Below are 17,181 nucleotides of genomic sequence, written 5' to 3'. Positions count from 1 at the left end.
TTTATTTATTTGCGAGAGAGAGAATGAGAGACAGAGTACATGAGAGGGGGGAGGGACAGAGGGAGAAGCAGACTCCCCGCCGAGCAGGGAGCCCGATGCGGGACTCGATCCAGGGACTCCAGGATCATGACCTGAGCCGAAGGCAGTCGCCTAACCAACTGAGCCACCCAGGCGCCCCTGCAGCTGGTACTCTTAAAGTCCAAAGCACTGTGGTGGATTACTGTTGTTATTTTATTACCTTGGGATATTAACTCAAAATAGACATTTGGATCAAGGATAATACAAATAAGTCAACATCAGAAAGGAAGGAATACCAAGAGGAAAGTACATCCTTTCCCCCCCCCCCTTTCTTAGGTAGGGCCCTGAACTTCACTACAGGAAATTTCTGCCCTACCCTGCTCTGTGCAGTTGAGGGGATGAAATCATACAAAGGCATTAAATTCACATTCTATCGTGTGCAGGAAGTAGGAAATGTATATTACCCTTTTATTATCAGAGGTTAAGAGAAATGGATTCTCATTAAAAGTGCCAATTTTCAATAGCATAAATAGCCATATCCTTTTGCAAGGAAACATGTTCTGCTAATAAACACTGATCATTTTTTAGCTATCCTATATCCAAATATTACAATGAATTCTAAGTTAAAATATGACTTCTTTCCAAATCTTCAATTCTTACCTGAAAATACATCTTATTTGAAAACATCATCCGTGCACACATATGGCTCCACAGTCATGAAAAAGTACATGCATACATGTGGATACACACATACACACATTTATGGCCAGAACCCACTTACAGGAAGCCCACTTACACCTGAAAAGATCTATTGTGCCAACGTTTTTTCAGAGGTTTACCTACTCCTTTGTAGATATGCCCCCTACCTGGGAAGCTAGTAAGTATAGGCTTTACTTCTAAGGTGGGGGGGGAGGGGGCGGGTAACTAGATAGGATTAGCTAAATAATTCTGCTCAAATGCGAAATACAGTAGTCACTAGGTTGATCACTGTATTTCTCCCCAATGCTACTCAGAAAATGATTGCATTTTATAAAAATCTGAAAAGTCAAAAAAACTAGCTTCTGCTTCTGGCAGAATGATCCACTAGTGTTCTGAAATACCTTTTATACAAAATTCCCAGATGCTGGGTAAATTGCAATAAGCATAGCAATTAATACATTGCTAAGCTTAAAGTAACAGAAATCTCCGTAGTCAAAAAAACAAAAACAGACACATGCTATATAAATATTTTCACCCAGTCTGTGGTTTGTCTACATTCATTTTCTTAATGCTGCCTTTTGGATGAACAGATTTTTCTTTTTTAATTTTGACAAAGCCCAACTTACCAATTTTTTTGTTTTATTGTGTTTTTTGTATTCTGTGCAAGAAATATTTGCCTGCCCTAAATTCTCAGACATTCTCAAATTAATATTTATCTACAGAGAGAGACAGGGGTCTAGATTCATTTTTTCTTCTCCATACCAATATCCAGTAGATCCAACATGATTTATTTTAAAAAACTGTCCTTTCCTCATTAAATTGACTTTGCACTTTTGTCAAAAATCAACCAACCACATATATGAGGGGCTCTCTATTCTGTTCCGCTGATCTATTTCTCTATCCTTGCACCAATACCATATTGTCTTGATAGAGTAGCATTATAGTAAATCTTAAAATCAAATGGTGCAAGTCCTACAACTTTGTTCTCCTTTTACAGAATTGTTTGGCTTCTCTAAAGCTTTTGCATTTACATGTTAATTTTTTAATCGTCTTGCCTATTTCTTCAAATTAGCCTGCTGAAATTTTGGTGGGGAATATACTGAATCTATATATTGATTTAGGGGTAATGGATATCTTAATGATATTGTCTTTTTTTAAGGATTTAGTTTATTTTATTTGAGAGAGAGAGAGAGAGCATGAGCAGGAGAAGGGATAGAGGGCGAAGCAGACTCCCCCCTTGAGCAGGGCCCAACATGGGGCTCCATCCCAGGACCCCGGGATCATGACCTGAGCCAAAGGCAGACACTTAACCAACTGAGCCACCCAGGCGCCCCTGTCTTTCAATCTATAAAGATGGTATGTCTCTCCATTTTTAAAGGACTTATTTCAGAAATGTTCTGTACTTCTCAGTATAAAGGTTTTACACATCTTTTGTTAGATTTATGCTTAGATATTTGATTTTATGCAACTTTTAAAAATTTTTTAATTCATTTTTCATTCAAATTGAAATTGATCATTGCAAGTATATAGAACCTGATTAACTTTTTGTATATTGACGTTATATCCTATAATCTTGCTAAATTTGCTTATTAGCTCCAGTAGTTTATACATTTTATTGTTAGTTTCAAAACATATGATATTGTTCTTGAAAGAATTACAATTTTACTTCTTCCTTTCCAATATTCTTGCCCTTTATTTCTTTTTCTTGCCTTATTAAAATGGCTCAGATCTACAGAACCGTGTTAAATAAGTGCTGAAAGTATAAATTCCTTGCTTATTTCCAGATCAGAGGGGAAGGGATTAATATTTTATCTATAGGTATGGTGCTAGCTTGTAGGTTTTTTAGACATTCTTTTATGAGATTGAGAAAGTTCTCTCCTTTCATTAGTTTACTGTGAGTTTTTATTATAAAAAGGAGTTGGATTTTGTTAAATTCTTCTTGTGCCTCTATCGAGATGTCATATGCTTTTTCCCTTTTATACTGTTACTATGGCATATTATGTTGATTGATTTTCAAATGCTAAACCAACCTTGTATTCATGGATTAAATATTACTTGGTGATAATGTATTATCCTTCTATTCTGCCAGATTTGATTGATAATATTTTATTCAGGAATTTTGCATCTATGTCCATGATGGATATTGTTCTGTAATCTTCTTATATGTGTCAGATTTACATATTGGGGTTATGCCTGCCACATCAAATGAGTTGGGAAGTGTTCTATACTCCTCTATATTCTAAAGGAGCTCATGAGGATTGGTATTATGTTTGGTAAAAATGACATGTGACCTGGTGTTTTGTTTTGCTTTTTGGTAGGAAGGTTTTAGATCAATTTAATTTCTTTAATAGATATGGGTTTATTTAACTTTTTAATTTCTTGTGTAAGTTTTGGCAATTTTTGTTTTCAAGGAACTTGCTATTTATTTAAGTTGTTGAATTTACTGGCAGAAAATGTTCATATTTTCCAATGTCTGTAGGACCTGGTGATAACCCTGTTTTTATTCCTCATGTCGAAAATTTGTGTTTTCTTTCTTTCTTTGAAATTTAAAATTCAAAGGTAAATTGCACAGCAGAGCAAATAGCATTTAATAAAAGGTCAGTGAACTGTGAGGTTTTAGTTTTTTGGGGGGGGGGTTGTTTGTTTTTAAACACAGCACAATAAAATAAAGAGATGAGAAAAATGAAAGGGAGATTAATAGGAATGTTAGATATGATGAAGGTCTTTAAGTCAAGTCAGAATTCCATAATAAGAGAAAAGACAGAGTGAAGAGAGGAAATATTTGAAAAGATAATAACTGAATTTCTCAGAATTGTGGAAATACTCAAATATATAAGTATAGTAAGTACAATATATATAAAAGTAGGATAAGTTTAGAAATCCATAACTAAAACCATTAAAGTAAAACTACACAACACCAAAGTCTTTAAAGGAGCCTAAGAAATAAGAAAGTAATTGATCACTTACTAAGGAATCACAATTAGCTCTCATCAGCCATGATGGAAGCCAAGATACAGGGATTATTTCTTTAGAATGCTGAGACAAAATAATTGTCACCTTTGAATTATGAATCCTGACAAACACTAAGGATGTGATCAAAATAAAGATATTTTTAGACAACTAAAAACTGAGGGAATTTGCACTGTCAAAGGAATCTCTGAAGAATGTACTTCAGAAATAAGGAAAACAGTCTAAAAAGAAAAGTCTAAGATGGAAGAAAGAACAGTAAAAAAATATGTAGGAAACTGTGAGTAAATCTAACAAAATATGTTTAAAAGATTATGCCTAAATCGTTCAGTTAAAAATATAAATTACAACTTCATATTGGTCTAATAATCCCAGGACAGGGTAATATGACTTACTAAGATTTTATATTTTGTGGTAGAAGGTATTAAGTTTATAAAAATTTCATTAATTGAAGAATGCCTGAGAAAAATTAAAATTCAGCCATTGAAAGAACAGATAAATGCTAATAACTTCAAATTTGATAGATGGTATAAGTAGAATAAGTGAAAAAATATACAAAAGCCACGATTCTCTAATGATAAGTCTATGTGTTGGAAGCCTCAAAAAACGTACATATAATTTAATAGAATTAACAGAGTGTAACAACATCAATGAATAAAAATATCAATATCCAGAAATCAATTGAAACTCTAGACACGAGTACAATTAATAATAAAATAATAAACTAGCAAAAAATGCCATGAAGTATCCGGGAATAAATATAAGCAAAGATGTGCAAGACCTTTCTGGAGTTATAAAACTATGTTGAAAGACATTAAAGAAGGCACAAATAAATGAAGACATCTGTATGTTAATGGATAGACTTATTATAAATATCACTAAATCATACTATAGGATAAAAAGCATTCTAATGAAAATCTAACAGAGGCTTACTTGGAATCTGATAAGGATTTTAAAATTCACATGGAAAAGAAAAGCCAAGAAGAGCCAGATATTTTCCTATAAGTGGTGTTGAGCATTCATATAGCATTCATTATCTACACGGAAAATACATAGAAACGGGTCACTATCCTAAATCATTCACACAAAAAAGTCTAAGCAGTTAAGGCCTCACAAAAGTAAAAAGCAAATACAAATGGGCAATAAACATTTGAAAATATGCTCAACCTTACTAGTAAACAAGAAAATGCATGTTAAAACCACAATATGCTGTTTACACACATCAAACTGATACAAATTCAGAAGTCAAAAAGTTTAAGTATTAAGAAGAATGAGGAACAAGATCTCTGATATGCTACCGGTGAAAATGTAAATTGGTACAGTCACTTTAAAAAGTGATTTTTTAAAATGCGATTGGGCATTATCTTGTGGAGTTGAACATGCAGATGCCCTATAACCCCAAAAATTCACTTCCAGAATCTTCTGGCAGCATATTTGCCTTAACAAAAAACTAGAAGTATCCAGGTGGAGAACACATAACTTGCAGTACATGTATAGAGTGCAATTCTATACTGCAATAACAGTGAGTGAACCAATAGGTATAAAAATATACACAGGATGCTACAGTTCATATAGCATTCAATGATTTATTGTGTAGGGAAATATATATAGGTAGTAAAACTAATGGAAAGCAAAGGAATAATAAGCACTACCCTTAAGGGGGAGATGAAGAGATACAGTTGGGGAAAGGCCACTGGGTTTCACTAATACTCCCTCTCTTAAGCTTCACTGTGAGTACCCAGGTATTTTATTTATGTTTATATCACATATATAGTAAACTATATAAAAAATTTTATATACACACACATATACACAGATATACACACACATCTATAGGTATGTGTATATACACACACACACACACACAAACACATATTGGGGGGTATATATGAAATATTTCAGACAGAAGGTTTTTTTTTGTAAGTCAATGAACCATGAGTCATGAAAACATAGTGATGAGGACACTGAGTTACCCTGAATAATAACAACAACAACAAAAGGACCAGACTGGAAGAAGAGCTGTTTTTTGGTCCCAACTTTGACATACTCTAGTTATAGAAATTCTGGGTAAGTCACTAAATGGCCTCAGTTTCTTACAAAATGGATGATAACTCTTTTTGAAGTTATGGTAGGAATAAAAGAATAAAATATATACAAAGGTGCTCTGGAAATTTTAATAAACCATATGTTCTCATAGATGAATACAGAAACCCTAAAAACACAAAGAGGAAATAAGTTTTTCTCCCAATTCAAGAAATTGTCTGTCAGCTGTATCTTTACAGTTGCCCCAATGCCCTGTCTTTCAAAAATATATAAAAGCAGTCAGAACTCATCTTAGTTTTTACCCTCACCAAGTACAGCGGTGAGCCTCTATCTCATGTTCCCAAAAAAGCCATTCACATCACTCTTGCCAAAGAGACAACAAAAGACACACCTATCGTACCAGTATGCATAACAATAAAAATTAACATCACATGTCATCCAGGATCTCCACCTGTCTTTGAGTGAGCTAAAGGAAATATGATGTAGAGTCTTTTTAGAATTCTCTTTGTCCCCCACCCATAAGCCTGCTTCCCCAAACAACTCCATACACGGGAATTCTTCACAGGAAAGTCCTGCTAGCATCCCCACATTGGCCTGTCCTCTGATCATTTCCTCACTAGATTAGGGCCTTATCATGACTACCAGTGGCAATCCAAGCTGCATTATCTACATAGAAATAAGGATTTTAAAAAGGCTCATCATCTTGCTACCAACCATAACCATAGTATGTCATCCTCAAAGGCTGACACACAGAGACATGAAGCCATCCCTTTGAAACCTGGGTTCTTATTGGTCCCTACAGCTCTGTAATCAATCTAATGAGGGATGGAAACCATGGTCTTAACACCAACAAGAGAAAGGGAGAACAAGGATGAAAGTCAAATATCAAAAGGTTCATCTGATAAGGACAAAGAGCACTGAATAGAGGTAGGCAAAGAACACTATTTGAATAAGGGCCAGGGGGTCTGGATTCTAGCCCTACTCCACCACTCACCACCTCTGGGTCTCTGTCAAGACAACCCTGCACTGGGTTAGTTATCTACAGTGTCCAGCTCAATTCCCCTGGAGACCTGTAAAAGGTATTGGGGATGGGATGGGGGTGGGGGGACTTTACTTCAGCCCTGAAATGTTCTCTAAGGGCCTTGTTAGCTTGAGTACTCTATGGTTACAACTCAAATGAAGTGCAATGTAAGTCACATCAGATTGGTCCCCAGGGAATAAAATTTAGAGAACAAAGATGCAGGGCATGAAGGATGCAGGGGATGAAGAATAAAGGAAAAGTCCACGTTATATAAAATGCAAACAGCCAGTGTATAAAATGAGGAAGATTTGGGAAGCCAGGGGGTAATAAAACAATGGGATATAGATTAATTATTCTAAAAGGTCTTCTGGACAAAGTTTGAGAGGGTCTCCCAAAAGTAAGTCATGCTTTTCCTACAGAACATAGCATCTGCCTCAGAGTAAAAACTATATATGTTTACTGAATAAATGAGACCAGGACTGAGAACATCTGCTAAAGAGAGGTTTGCTGATATGGTTTTTACAACTGAAAACACCTGCTCAAAACATGACAATTTGGAATATTATCAGAAAGACCTGAGACCCTTCCAGAAGTAAAAGAGACACCCCAAAAGAGTGAGTCAGTGGGGGTAGGGAGACTGCCCTCCAAGAAGGAAGGTGGTGCAATGAACCTGCTGTTGGTAGAAAATAGACTGCACTGGGTTAGTTATCTACAGTGTCCAGCTCAATTCCCCTGGAGACCTGTAAAAGGTATTCAGGACACAGCACTGACTGACTCGAGGGGTACAGTCCATGGCTACAGAACAACTTCTCATGAGGACAACATGAAATAATCTGCGGGGGGAAAGTCTTCATTTGTTCACCAAATTCTCATTAAGCATCTACCAGCACCAGACATGATGCTGGATGTTAAGTATAATTTAATGCTATCATGTGAAATATAATACTTGTAACACTATGCCACCTTATAGTTTGTAAAAAACTTTCATACAGAGTATCTCGAGAGTAACTCAGTATTTGCAATACATTAAGCCCCCAAAGCCATATAGACCCCTTTCAAAGTTTGTGAGATTGCAAATTAGAATTAACTTATTTCTTGTAGCATGATACTTGAAAGGCAAAACAAAAATAAAAACAAAACACCCTTTGTTTATGGAGAATATCCATCTTGAATGGGAATGTGGTATTCTCACCAAACAAGAAACCAAAACCAAAACAAAACAAAACAAAACAAAATTCAAGTTAGCAAATCCAATGAAGAATAGAGGGAAAAAATCTGGTAAGAAATAGTCTCTTAAACCCCAGCAGAAGAGTACAGGACACAATTCTGTAAGAGACTGAAAAATTATAAGCTGAATAAAATTCAGTAGAAAATTAATGGGAACAAAAATCAGGAGTGTTAGGGTTTTGGTACCAACTCTGCTACTGCCTGTGTGGCTATGGGAATTTTTTTTTCCCAATTATTCAGACACAGAGTCTTTATCCAGTGCCACTGGATAAAGTACCACTTGCTAGATTGGAAAATATAGAGATGTATAAGATACCATTCCTTATTCAAGTAAATCCAATATTCCCAGGAGACAAAGAAATCAATACAAAATGGCATATGCTATAAATGGGACACAGATGACATAAAGAGGAAAGGCTCTGATTCCATGGGAGGAACTAGGGAAGGTGTCTAGGAAAGAGAAAGAGGACATTGTGTTCCAAAGGATAAACAGACAATAGATGATGACACCAGCCACGGAGAAAATATAGGTTGGCTGGTGGGGCTTGTTGGAAGGGATAATGAGGGTTCAGAGACAGACATGAAGAGTCTAAGATGCCAGAGAGCACTAGGCGGGATGTCTTACTCTTCTTGGTCCTTGAGTTTCCTCATCTGTGATGAGTAGAACTGACTAAAAGATGGTTTCCATCCCCTTTAGTTAGAGCATCTTTGTGGGTCAGTTTTTAATCCTCAAGTCCCTGACACACTTGAAGTGTCCCATCCTCTTTTGAAAGAGACTAAGAAAAACATGACAAGTTTGACTAGCTAATGGTCACACGGAGTCTCTGTGTCAGAGCTTGATCAGGCCAAGAAGCCAGCCACAGGGCAAGGATCTGAGGTAACCTCTGTGGGATTACAGGGTAGTCATTAATGCTGCTCACATAATACTTTTGGCTCTTTGCCTTCTTAGTGCCTAAGGATGGATACAGACATATGACCAATTCTGACAAATAAGTTTGAGGCCAAATACTTCCTGCCAGAGTAAGAACCTTCAGAGCTGTCTTTTTCCTTACCCCAGTGTGAGAAAGTATGGCTGAAGTGCAGTGGGCCAGGACAGAGCAGGAGGTGATGAGGTCAGAGAATGAGTACTCCATCAGTCCAGGTTCTAGAGGGAATACAATAACAACTTGGCATGGAGCCCCAGCCAAATGGATGATGGACACGTAACATGAGCAAGAAATAAAATAACCTTGAGAGGCACGTATTATTATCTTCTTTTTATAGGCTGAAAAACTGAGAGTCAATGAGATTAAATAACTTACTCACAGCTAGTAGGTGGTAGACCAGGATTCAAATCCTTGTCTGGCTCTGTTCAAATACAACCCTGTTCCCCCAACGACTTGATGTAATTTAATTTATTCTGTGGGTCGCAAGAAATTCTCAAAGGTTTTTTCACAAGGTAGCAACGTGATTAAATCTATTTTTGGGAAAATAGCTATATTTGTGCCAAAGACTAAAGATGGGGGGGGGGCACTATTTGATAGGCTATGGCAGGAACCTGGGCCTCACATGATCAAGGGCATTGAAAATGGAAAGGAGAATGGACAGGTCAACAGACATCACAGAATAAAAAAGGAATTTGTAGACCAGATTAGAAGAGCCAGAAATTCCCAAGGCCCCCACGATGGCTAAGTGGGTGTGTTAGTAGAGAGAGGAGGTGGGGATTTTGGTATAGAAAGTTAATTTGCTTTGCAGCATGATGAGCTTGAAGTAATTCATTCAGATCTATCATACAGTTGAAAATACGGCTTGGTAGCACAGGAGAGAGGCAAAAGTTGTGATCCAAGGGTCATAAGGACATGGATGACTTAAAGCTATGGAAGTAAATGAGACCTCCAAGGAAGAGAAGGATGATGTGGCTCAGAATGGCACCTTGTGGGAAACCAACGTTTCACAGGACATAGAGAAAAAGAAATCAGCAAAGAGAGTAAGGTAGACATTACTGATATTTGCTCATACCCAGTTCTCCTCAACTTAAAGACACATGGAAGAGTGCTCTTCTCCCCCCTTAATGTTAGCAAGGCCACGTGACTAGTTCTGACCAGTGACATGTGAGCAGCATTGCTGGGAGACACTTCTATGCCAAAGCATTTAACTGTCAGCCTGAGTCTCTAAGAGGCATCTATGATATGCAACATTGACCTTGAAGCTTGAGCAAAATATAAACCTCCATTGTTTTAAGCTACTGAGATTTGGGGGTTGTTTGTTTCGGCAACATAGCCTAATCTATACTGACTAATACTGAGAGCAAGTGGTCAGAAATGTAGGAAGTGAAAAAGAGAAACTTAAGAGAAAGGTCTCAGTGAAATCCTCAACTTATTTAAACACTTCAAGGCAGTAACAGGGCTTCATGGCAGAAAGAGACATGATTTGGCAACCTGGGTTCACTGGGGATAACTGAGGGCAGGTACAGGAGTGTGGTCAACTTTGCTGTTGAGTGGACCTATGTCTGGAAGTGTAGAAATCATTTTCTTGAGGTTTTCTTTTTTGGCTCTTCATTTCTGGAGGCAGAGAGCCTGAAAAGTAGGGTCGACTGGGCTGGTGCTGGTCTGCACGTGAATTAGAGAACACGCAGTTCCTTGACTCTCCTTGGGCCTGTTGGTCGGCAACCTACACATTTCTCCCTGTGGCAGTTCTCCCTCAAGCACATTTGGTTGTCACATCCTTGGCTTGTGCTCTCACCCCAAATCACATCCCTCACCCCAAAGGTTGGAGGTTCATACATCACAGCACATCAGAACTGGCTCCTTGAAAAGTGTCCAGCCTATCTTCCTAAGATAGGAACCATACTAAAAGCCCACTCCCTGCCCACAGAATACCTCCTGGGCCATCTCCCAATGTCCATGTTGATTCTCTTCCCTCGCTGCCCCCTTCCTACCCACTGGTTCCTCCAGCCTGCATCCTGACTCCTGTTTTCTGTCTAGCTCTCTAGATTGGGGACCCGGCTTTAGAACATCAGCCTTCACTATGACTTTGGTCCCCTTCTAGATGTGGATTTGTCAATTCTGCACATTGCTATGGCAGGTAACAAGTGGCCTGCCTATCCTACACTCCCCAGGCCTCTGCCTAGTCAGGCCTGCTCATGCCCAGTCACTGACAGGGGAAGATGCTGAGCAGCCCCTCTCAGAACCCCGGTCCCTGCAGCATTGTCCTGTTGGGTAGTGAGCCTTGGGAGTGTGGTCAGAGGCTCAGTCTCTCTGTCTCCCACAGACCAAATGAGCCCTAAGGGATACTAGAAGTAGAAATTGTGAGGGTGCCTGGGTGGCTCAGTCGTTAAGCATCTGCCTTCGGCTCAGGTCATGATCCCAGGGTCCTGGGATCCAGTCCCACATCGGGCTCCCTGGCAGGGAGCCTGCTTCTCCCTCTCCCACTCCCCCTGCTTGTGTTCCCTCTCTCATTGTGTCTTTCTCTGTCAAATAAATTTTTTTTTTTAAAGATTTAAAGACAGAGAGAGACACAGCAAGAGAGGGAACACAAGCAGGGGGAGTGGGAGAGGGAGAAGCAGGCTTCCCGCTGAGCAGGGAGCCCGATGCGAGGCTCGATCCCAGGACCCTGAGACCATGACCTGAGCCGAAGGCAGACGCTTAACGACTGAGCCACCCAGGCGCCCCTGTCAAATAAATTTTAAAAATCTTAAAAAAAAAAAAAAAAAGAAGTGGAAATTGTGAAAGTATACCTTTCTTCCACCTTACCCCCATTTCCCTGTTATTGGAAAATGTCTGCCTCTTTCACATGCTTACATTGGGCTCTCTGACACCATGTCCTTAGCCTCCCCCTGGTCTCCCCAAGATGCTTGGCTTCTTCCAATAGGCACTGCTGTTCTGTGCATTCCTCGAGGGCCAGCAGAATGCAGGACAAAACGCACAGGCTTTGGATGAAAAGAAATCTAAGTTCAAATCCCAGTCCCCCCACTTACTATCTGGGGATCCTTGGGCAAATTATTTTATCTCTGATAGTCCATATTTTCCCATCTGTATGTGAGGAGAACATAGCCACTTTACTGAGTTGTTGTGAGGATTAAATAAACAATACATGAAATTTTTCCTACCATATTGGGGTTATTCAATACATTTTGTTAACTTGCCTCTTTTTTTTTCCTTCAGATTTCTTCAGCTTTTACAATTCCATCCCCTAGCTATCAAGATGATTCTGTCCTGCCTGTACCTCTCCCCCAAGGCTCCATCATTTTAGAGTGCTAATAAATGAATTGCACAAAGATATTTTGGGAACATGAGGGAGAAAATGTGTAACTTTGATGATCTATCATATTTTTAGTTATTTGGAGGCTCTTCCAAAGCCTCAAGTCAAAGATACAATGGATGGCAGAAAAATTATGATTCATGGGAGGCTGGTTAAGGAGGCCCTTAATAATAATAGCTACACATTACTGAACATCCATTACGGGCCAGGCACTGTGCTAGTAAGTTTATTACGTTACTTACCTCACTTTCAACAACAACAACGACAACAAATTTGAAGTATTATGAGCCCCATTTTACAGACTGGGTAACTGAAACTACATTACAGAGGTTGGGAAATCGGCCCATAGCCATACAAATGGTAAAATGAAGTTAGGAGTCAAGCGGGAGCCCTCTAATTCCAAAACCACCACCATGCTGGACTGCCTCCCACTTTTGGTAAGGGGCCCATCCAACATCTTTCCATCAGGGGTTGCCTTTTTTTTTTTGTATTTATTCCCAGCATGTTAAAACCCTGATGCCTATTCTGTATGCCCTTATCAGAGACCTACATGTTAGAGATGCAGTGAAGACAATAAGTTCTACCATGCAGCAAACACTTTATAGACAGTAGCTATTATTATTATTATTGTTATTACATATAGTTCTTTGCTATGGTTCCCAGATAGTGGTGTGTTTACAGGTGAAAGGGGACTATTCTCCTTTTTCATTTACCAAAACAAACAAACGCCTTTCTTATGAAAAATGCACATCCTGATATCCAGTCTCAAATCTAAAAGCCATGGTCTGGGTGGATTGAATGCTCTCCGTCTTTTTAGAAGCAGCCTACCTAACTTCTGTGCCAGGCACGTCTAACCATGGTTCAGAGCGGCTGACAGAGAGACCCAGCCATGGTCCCCACGCAGGAGCAGCTCAGAGGAAGATTAAAGAGTTGGGGAGGTAGCAAAGGAACTAGATAAGCAGATGTCCTTACACAAGACAGGTCTGCAAGTTAATCTTACTAAAATACTAAGTCCCACATGGTCATCCCGTATCCTCCATGTGGTACCCACAATAACTCACCTGTCTGCAGGCTCAAGCCTAATCCCCTCTTTTGTGAGACTCTCCAAAATCTGGCCAGACCCAACTGATCCAACCTTGTTTGCCCAACTCTCAAATGCAATGTCCTCTCTATCCTGCAAATAGATTAGGGCCTGCCTCAAAGCTGGTGCCCACCTAATGCTCCCTCCCTGAAATCCACACCATCCCAGGCTTATGTAAATTTTAGGCACCCCTCAAAGCCCAGCTCAAATTCCACCTCTTCTGCAAAGCTGCTGTTATGGTAGAAGCCACAGAATACCTGCTGCAGTGATGCCTGATATGAAAAAATGGCGGGTTTAAGCTTCTGGGGGAGGTGGTGAGCCCCCAAGAGGATGAACCAGTTCTTATACTTCTTTTGCATTCTCCTATTTTTGGTGATCAGAAGGTCATACACTAATCAAGTGTGCTATAAAGATAATTTCTGTTCTCGGACTACTCTTTCCCAACTGACCTTCAAAATAAATATCTAATGTATGTGCACTGGAATTTCTAGATTCCTTGGATGGGAAGAAAATCACATTGGAGACTGTATTGTATCATTGAAAACTGCACATTTAAAGGAAAAAAAAGGCTTTGTAATCAAGCGTAACAGTCCTATGGGGATCAATATATTTATTCTCCTTTGGATTATGGAACCAACTGAGAGAAACAGGATATAGAGGAGTCAGATAAATGAAGACAAAAATATCAGTATTTCTGATAAAACCCACTGGAGAACGTGACTTTAATTCTATCACTAATATTTACCCCAACATTTTGAGCCACCTCATCATAGGCACAACCACACGATCCCAGACCTGCCCTATTCTAGGGTGCTGTCCCTGTGAGCTAAGAACAAAGCAGAGGAGAGGGTTTATACACCTGGAGGGCAGGTCCGCTCTAAAAAAGAGAGGCAGAGAGAAGCATACCCAGGTCTTCTAAGCTCATCAATTACAAGTCTGACTTGTAATTGAATGAAGGGCGGAGAGAGAAGCCTAGAGTTTTCTAGAGGAAGTACCTCCATATGAAAACATGTTGGAGCCAGGGAAAAGAAGATTCCCCTCACTAATAAATGGTTCTAAAGCAGGAAGTATTATGCTTTAATATTAATACTTTAACGATAATATCTGAAAGGGGCTAGAAAATTAGTTGATTCGTCTTTGCTGATCTCAATGATTTTCTTCTCTCCATGGAGGTGCTGCCCTGCTCAGGGGTAGTAGCTCATGTACATATATACCTGTAAGTCATCTGTTGACCTTGATGTGGGTTATTGCCAAACAGCCATTTGTTGGAGTTGAGCCAGAGCACATATAATAAAGAGAGCTTGATACTTCAAGTGGAATCAAGCACTCATTCTATTTATTTAACAAACATAATATTAAGTAACGATTGTGTGGCAGCCACTGTGTTTGGGGGTAGAGACAGAACAATGTACAAGACTAGTGAGGAGCAGTATCAAGCAAGCACAAGGTGGCAGCAGGATCCCCAAATTCACCCAGTCCTAAGAACAAAGCGCATTAACTCACAGATTCGTTCAAAATGCTGTAAAATAAATGCTGATGATATGAGAAAAGAATATGTATTGCAATGTCCATAGTTATCCTAACGAGGAAAAAATGAACAACATTTGAATAAGAATAAGGAAGTACTGAGGGATTTCTTTATTAAAATACCCCCCCCCCCTTTTTTTAAGAGTAAACATTTCTAAGATGCCCTGGGTGCGTTTCCAATTTGAGTGTAGTCGACAAACCATTACCTACAAGTCCTTCTCAGCCTTCCTAGTTTATGCTTCTCTATGCTGCCTGCTCTTTTCTAAACCCCATACAGCTCTGGGGCCCTTGGCTGGGGGAGGAGAGCCTCACAGTTACAACAGATGCCGGGCCATGGGGACCCTGCTCCCAACTGCTGTGCTAAAGCGAGACAGCACACATTGAGGCTAGGGCCACCGTGAAACCCACTGGAAGGACGAAGCTAGGCTGTAAGGGAGCTCAGGTGGGAGGAAAGAAAGGGAGGAGACCAGGGCAGGAGGAGAGCCTGGCTTTTCGAGGGCCCTCGGCACGCTCTGCTTCACACACAACGCACAGAGTTTCTTTTGTCAGAATCTCTTAGCTGTGCATCACCCAGAGCCCAGGAGGTTGTGAAGAGAATTCTACCCCCACCTTACCCCCACCAACAGTAACTGCACTGTCACTGCTGTGGTTAGCCGGGAGCAGGCTGCTTCCGCAGTCCCAGTCCCCAAGCAGTGGAGAAGCGGCTCTTCCGTGGTGTCTTTTGCTTCATGATCACTGTTTTATTATTTGTATTATTTTAATTCCTTCCTTCTGGGCTCCCCTGCCTTTCCGTGCAAAACTAGTTCAGAGATACCACTTTTGGAGCTCATTATGTTGTCATGGCAACTAGAATTTTCAAAGTTTATTTCTTCTCTTCTCCCCTCCATGAACTCCCTTTCCCTATTCCCATCTCTTGCCACATATATGTTTTGCACAGGAAACAAAATGTGGAAGAAATGAAGACCAAATCACCGCCAGGTAAATTTCTCTCACACTCTAATCTAGCACAGCATGTCCCTCCTGGGTACTTGAAATTGCCACTGTTCTCGCTATATCCAATTAATATTAGTAGACTCCCAAATCCCCATGGTATTTGGGAACAAGGCCTTGGGTAACAGCCATCAGCTTGCCTCCTTCTCTTCTCCTGCAGAGAGAAGCAAATATATTCTTTCCTGCTTACATAAACCATGAACATGCTGCATCTTATTTATCACTTGGTAGTATGAGAAAACAGCATTAAAAAAAACAACTGTAGATGAAGAAAGTGAAAACACCTCAGATAGACTTCACAGGGGATCTCTGGAGATAAGAGAAGCTACAGTTGCCAAAAGGAGAGGAAAGGAAATCCCCAAAGAAGATTTGCTAAATTGATTGTTTAATTACAATGTTAACCTTTGCTATCAAAAAAACAGGATGGAGCCAGAGAGGCAAATGGAACCAAAACAGGGCAGAGGGAGCCCAAACTTCCCCTCTGTGCACAAGCCAGCTGAGAAAGGCCAGCATGGGCTCCCATCTGCTTCATTTGCCCACAGGGAGGGAGTCCTCATGCTCGGGGAGGCCCAGGGTGTATCTACAGCGGAAACGGTTGTTTGGTTTGTACAGCTACCAAAGGGTTGGTATCCTGAGGACCTCTGCTGTGGCTCTCTGGACTGGGGTCCAGGTGACCCCAGACAGCTGGCTGGGACCAGCACAGTCCTGGGGACTGTGGCAGAGTCCCTCCTTCCTCCTGACAGCCCACTTCTGCTCTCTCATCCCCAGGGAAAGGGAATGGATTGGGCTACAGCACACAGGCTGGGGAAGGGGGGGGGGGGTATGAAACTGACACATGGGGCCGGACGCAGATTAAGGGACAGTGCCCAGAGGCTCTAAGACAGAATGACCTTCTGGCTACTGAGACCCAGTATTTTTAATTTACAGACCTATTATGTCTGAGATTAGACTTCTGTGACATCAAACATGATGGATGAGTATTTTAATTGAGACTCTACTTATTTATTGTATCATTCATCATTGGTAACATAAGGAGATCCTCAACTGCTTAAGTCATAAAAGCTCCAGACTCCAGCATTGCTTAAATTGGTCCTTAACAGGATTAGCTGTGTAGATGGGGAACTAGGCAATGATAATGGGAATACTGTACTTCATGGTGAGGAGGAGGGTGAAAAGGGCAGGAAGGCTGAGCAGGGCAAGGGCACACTGGGATAAAATGGAATGGTCGGTGTGCTGGGGAGAGAAGGCAGAAGAGGAAAGGGGAATGACTTCAAGCTGGCATGGCAGGTATCAGGGTTCTGGATGGCCAAATGGACTTGGGAGGAGGCACCAGGCTGCAGGAGAGGGGAAGGGTCATGTTAACCTAAAC

Source organism: Neomonachus schauinslandi, chromosome 6 (assembly GCF_002201575.2).
Source record: "Neomonachus schauinslandi chromosome 6, ASM220157v2, whole genome shotgun sequence".
In the NCBI taxonomy this organism is placed as follows: domain Eukaryota; kingdom Metazoa; phylum Chordata; class Mammalia; order Carnivora; family Phocidae; genus Neomonachus; species Neomonachus schauinslandi.
Note: the sequence above shows the minus strand (reverse complement) of the source record.